This window comes from Topomyia yanbarensis, chromosome 2 (assembly GCF_030247195.1).
Source record: "Topomyia yanbarensis strain Yona2022 chromosome 2, ASM3024719v1, whole genome shotgun sequence".
NCBI lineage: Eukaryota > Metazoa > Arthropoda > Insecta > Diptera > Culicidae > Topomyia > Topomyia yanbarensis.
In genome coordinates, this window is record NC_080671.1 from 12,805,626 (window position 1) to 12,811,784 (window position 6,159).

General features: G+C 36.1%; 1 long non-coding RNA gene across 4 annotated transcripts; it reads left to right on the forward strand.

Moving 5' to 3' along the window:
* Window positions 1-3,210: 3,210 nt before the first annotated feature.
* On the forward strand, window positions 3,211-5,535 carry LOC131682919 (uncharacterized). Of its 4 annotated transcripts, none has more exons than XR_009304257.1 (5): window positions 3,211-3,599; window positions 3,702-4,106; window positions 4,173-4,640; window positions 4,698-4,798; window positions 4,885-5,535. It is a non-coding gene; the product is annotated as an uncharacterized LOC131682919 (long non-coding RNA). The 4 variants fall into 4 exon arrangements; XR_009304259.1 differs by having other exon boundaries at window positions 3,702-3,804; window positions 4,002-4,640; XR_009304256.1 differs by having other exon boundaries at window positions 3,702-4,640.
* The last annotated feature ends 624 nt before the right edge of the window (window positions 5,536-6,159 follow it).

A 6,159-nucleotide genomic window follows, 5' to 3' on the forward strand; every position in this document is an offset into this window, starting at 1 on the left:
AGAATTCTCAAACATGAACTTCATTTATCATGAGTTCATTCGTGTCGTCATTTTGTAGAGCTCAATTATCTTCAATGATACATGTTAGGCATATACACCTGATATGTCACCAATGACAACACACATTTAAGTGAAAATCACGTAATTGATGTGTATCGCCATAGTACTTAATAATATTTATTCACATCCCTGTTGAATATATATATGGATGGATGGATGGATGGAATGTATCGGAATCATATAATAATTGAACATCGAGCAATTATCCAGATTTGCGTGATTTTACATTTTATAATAATCTGTGCTTTATTTTCAGTGAATGATAACGAGACAAATCTGTAACGGAGCTATATTTAACTCTTAAATGCGTAATGTTGTTTTAAAACAACATTGCGAAAATCATTTCAAATTTATCACAGTAACATATTGACACTATGAGAAAATTTTCACAAAATTTGAAAAAATAAAAATACTTGCGTCTTTAAGAGTTGAAACTTTTCATCATTTGGTGCACCATATTGACGGCTCTAACCGAGATGAGCAGAAATTTTTCACCATTTACGAGTACATAGTTCACAAAAGATTTATCAAAACATTTATTCGTTGTTAATGCATGTTTAACATACCTCAAAATTTTATTAAATTATTAAAAAAAAAATGGTCCTAAGAACCGAATTCCCGGAACTGGTTAGAAAATGGCAAACCTAGTTAAACCTTTATTGAATGAATTACTTACTATACTAAGTCCACGATCTGACAAGATTTGTTGGAATAAATTATAGTTTCTGTTATAATAAAGCATATACAATGTAAACTCACGAGAGGCCACTTTTGGGAACCCCCCAGGAACTGGCCAATTGGTATTACTCGGTTGTACGTCATTTCCCGGAATACCATTCCCCGGAATACCACTTCCTGGAAAACTATGTACCATATCCCGGAATATCGTTTCCCGGAATGTACCATTTCCCGGAAAACCATTTACCGGAATGTATCATTTCCCGGAATGTATCATTTCCCGGAAAAACTATTTCGTGGAATACCATTTCCCGGAAAATAAAAAAAATCGTACCTCACCGACTACACTTATTTTTAGAAGACCTGCTATGCAGCTAATTGTGTTCTAGGAGATTTTACCTACTTTAGAACATGAAAAGTTGTTTGAAAATATTTTTATTTTTTTATCTTGAGTGGTTATTGTGGTAAAAAAAGACAAGATAGCGACAAGATTGCAAAACTGTCATTTTAACGATTTAATCTTTTCGATTCCGCCGATGTTAGGAAAATTTATTTAAATTTATCATTATACGAACAGCTTACGAACGACTTTTGGCTTTGAACCGAAAAGAAACTTGGGAGGATTTAAAAAAAATCGAGGCGGGATAAAAAGCACCCCAAAATGGATGGGATATCAATGAATTAAATGGGTACCAAAATAGTAACAAATACTTTCCAATTTTCCCACAGCAGGTAGTGAAGGGATGATGACCGTCTGATTCCTGACTAACAGGCCCTATATTTTGCATGATATTTGTTGCAAATTTTGCGGATTCAGTTAAAATGGTATATTTTCAATTCTTTTTCTATTTTGAATCGATTACGTCGCGTGGTAATGCTGAAAATGCTGAACAAATTACTTGATATTAATATTTTTGAGCTGCATAAGTCGTATTATGAAACCCATTTTTGGGATCTTGATTCATCTCCTTATTGCACAAAGAAAAATATGCTTATACCATACTCTAGAATGGTGTAAATTCGTACGATCAATTTAGAACGCCTCGAAATGCGGCCATCTTTGAAACTGAAAAGGCAGTATTTTCCACAACGTTGGCACCATTTTTATGATAACCAGTCACTAGTACTCTAAAAATGCCCTGAAGATTAGGTAAAAGGCAACGAAAAAATATAAATATTCCCTAAAATTTAGTTATAAATATTCCTGGAACCTTTGAAATTTTATAGATTGTGAATGTATCTGTCTGAGATGTTGCCTTCTTATAAATATGCATTCTTCTTTGGAACTTTTTGTAGAATGTTATTTTAATCTACATGAAGTTTCTCTGAAAATACTCTTGGACTTTTATTGATTTTCATTCTCACTAATATTTGCTTACAGTAACAGTGCATTGAAAACGTCTTCAGTTATTTTAAATTTCACTTCGTATTGAAAATTTCTATGTGAATTAGAATTCTTTGAAACAAGAGCAAATCAATGAAAATAATTTTAGAATTTCATTGATTCAAATACAATAACGTATAATTGAAGGGATTTGCCTTCTTTAATATTTTCGTGGTATATTTTTGAAATGTTATTAATTTTAAGTTAAATTACGGCCTTCTTTGATATCGCGTTCTTTTTAGCATAAGCTGTTTTCTGGACCTTCGACTGATAATGATTTCAAATAAAATTACATATGCATAAGAATTAGTTTTTTTTTTAAATTCATTAACATGATCAGCGAGGAAAGAGAAGCTGTGAATAGACCTTTCTCGTCAAAAAATTTTATATGCTGGAATGCTTCCTTTTTTATCCCCGATTCGTTACTGCATATTGCCGCGATGATTTGGTACCTCTAACTATTGAAAAAATCAAAAATAGTGCGAAAAGTCCATTTAACCCCATATTCTGAATACCTATTTTGCCTTGTTTTCCCCTATATTTCACCATTTGGATGAATTTCCTGTGGGGGATAAAACAAGATGATTCGCTCTCGTAATAAGGATGCCAGATCTGCATATATATCAGTAAATCAGCAGATTTTGCATTTTCGCTGCAGATCTTTTGCAGATTACAAATATTTAGCAGAACAAAGCCTATGCCTGCTAATTTTAACCAGCTTTTAACGTTTTTGATCATTTAAAATATCAACACACTACATTTAAGTGTCAAATTTATTGAAGATTTTTGTGAGAATCTGCAGACTTTTATATTTTTACTGCAGGCTATTGTTTAAATAGACCTGGCATCACTGATGCTAAAATAGTTCATTCATATTGAGTTCTACAAGATGACGACACGAATGAACTCATGATGAATGAAGTTCATGTTTGTCAATTCTCGGTGGTTTGTTTACTTTGTCAGTTGCGTGAGTTCGAGTGCAACGGGTGCTCATCTGTTGCATTTGCACTCACGTAACTCCCATGTAAACAAACCACCGAGAATTGTCAAACGAAGTTCATCCGACTCATTTTGTTGGGTTATGTCGGTTGGTGTAAAACCTAATACCTGTCAAAAATATTTTTTCGGTTGGATTCGTTTTTCTTGTATATCTCGAAACAAGCTTTTTGCGCTTCTTGCACTAAGCTTCTCATAACACGTCATAGTATTCGGGTAACTACACCTCCATTGCGAGTTCTTCACCGTAACACTAGCGGTAAACGTACCTCCGAAAAGGATAAACTATTTCGAGCTAAAGAATTACATATCTCAAGCCGAACAAAATATCGCTCTTCACCGTCAATACGGAAAGCATTCCAAGCCGACAATCATATTGAAAAAGAAATTGGCCATACTCCCAGTGAATACAATATACGAACCTAACGGCTTACTGTATACGAATAGCGGGCTTTTCAAGATTTCCAAAGAATCGACTGAGGTAAGTGATATTTCTCCAAATTGATACTCAGTAGAACATAATTGACGCACACCGTATGCTATAATCTTTTTCTCTTCTTGTTTTTCGCACTGCAACACAAAGGTAAACAAATCCGATCTTGCAATGTACAGGACGGCAATCCGATCGAAACCTCACTGCAACATAATGATAAATCATTGGACAATCTGCACAACATCCCAGTAAAGTTCAGTCGGAAATGAACTGGAATTCTGGCTGGTTCCAATTCGTATACGGGCTCCAGTGACACAACCGATTCTAACTAGAATCGATTGTGTCACTGGAGCCGGAATATGAACTGATACCAGCCAGAATTCCGGTCATTTCCGGCTGAGCTTAACTGGGATACGTTAACAATTGGTGAACAACGGCATGGTGTCGTAGCAAGGAATCTTGGACATCTATCGCTAGGACACCGGAGTCTAAGTCTGCCATGTGACGTATGCCTTCCGGCTTAATGAAATGACAATCCAGTTGAAGATTGAGAAGGTTACTGATTATCCCAATAACTTGCGAATACACTCACAAGAATGGCTTGCTTTCGCATTTTACTAGAAACAACGCAAAACGTTCAGTATAAGTTAGTCATCGATTCATGGATATCGGCCGAACATATTACTGTGGTCGAACATAGAGTTAGGTACGTCCGAATACTCACAAGTGATCCACGCGATTACCTTAGTAGAAGCACTTATGTCCCGCCCTTAAATATCAGAGGAAAATTCCACCAAAATCTTTCTTGCTTTGAAACCTCCTAACCAACCATAGTAGAATGGTATCCTGCTGTGGAAGCAGTTCGACCCAATGACAAGGAAATCAATCCCACACAGGGCTTCAACTGAAAAACCGTTGAGACGCACACATTTTGACGATGAAACTACGCAGTACATATGATAAACGCTTACACTAGTCAATGTTCTGATGACCTAGCTCAATATACTTCATATGGTCTTCGGCAGCAAAGAAATCGCATGGGAAAATAGGGCGATACAAGGGTGCACATCGGAATCGAAGAACTGTTTGGTAAGGCATGATAAAAGATATTAGTCTAATTCAATTAATTCTGTGTTTTGTTTCTAGAAAAGAAACCATCACTGCCAAACTCAGTAATCCAAGAACCTGAAGTTATTGACTACGTGTTTTGGGTGTTATTGCTACCTTATGTACTACGTACGAGTATGGTAAGTGTTCAATTACTAACAAATGGGTTTTCTGTTTAAAGTTTAACATTTCGTAATTCCTTCGGCACTGCATGCTATCAATGTAGGTTCGGCTTCCAGTGTGGAAATTATCAGCTCCTGATTACCACCGGCCTGATCTTTTGTACTGTACGCTAACATACACGAAACGGCGCTCCTTCAAGGGCATGGGATATGCTAGTTTCAGTTAACGGCTTCTACAAGAGTTGAAGGAAGCGATAAATCTGAAACCGGCACAATTTCGTTCAATAACAAAACTCAAGGGTATTACCAGTCAGTAAGTTGTGACGCCATGAAACACTGGTGCTACCTTGAAGGCAGGTTGACGTTTCAGCACCAACGACGATTGAGTGCCAAGGTGACCCAGCGAAGGAAACAGGAACGAGAAAGCTGATTATGAAGGACAAAACCCAATACATCAAAGATTACTAGAACTAAGATGCAGTGAACTCTACGTCAAACTGGGGACGGCATGCAATAGTTGAATTCGTCATTTTAGTCGATGAAAGACCGAGAAGCAAAACAACTCACGCCCGCCTGCGTCACCAATGAATAATCAGTCAAAGAATCAGGTATCTTGGAATTCATTCCAATATCAACAGACACCAGCGGTGAGAACTATCCAGTTGTAACAACATAGTATCGAGTTCTACTCCACCAGCCGACCTTCGGCTAATTCTCAAGCCGGTGGCATTTTGCTAGTTCATAACTATACACAATTAGGGGATAAAAAGTAAAATTTAAATCACACTCTTCTTATTACAATATTTTCCGAAACTGCCAACCAAAATAAACATAAAAATCGACACAAAGAAGAAGAACCAAGAACCGATTCACTAATGGTCGGACATCTACTCTTGGAACGCTAGTATGTGTCTGAAAAATACTTTTTATTCGTACATAATGAATGTATTAACAAATCTACATTACACAAGGGGTCCATTGTTGCCTTGTCTTCAAAATCGTAAAACAAAATTATTTTCGGTTTAAGCACATTACACAAGATTCTCCCCTTAATTCAGTGAATAAATATTCCACTGCCTTTATAATCCTTTTGCAATCATTTATAACAATCCTTTATAATCTTTTTATAACATGTGTATTGTTAGTTAGGACTTTTATATCACCCAAGCCATTTTATAATTTGTGATAAAATCGTTATCAAAACTCTTCATAATCCATTGTTGGGTTATGTACATGATCGAATATATAGTTTTTAACTGGGACGGGACGTGCGGATACGAAAAAAAACCTAACGTCAAATGCAGTTCGTCCATTTAAAATGTGTGGCAGAAAGAGCTGCTATGTGAGACAAAAGGTAAAAGGAACAGAAAAAAAAGAAA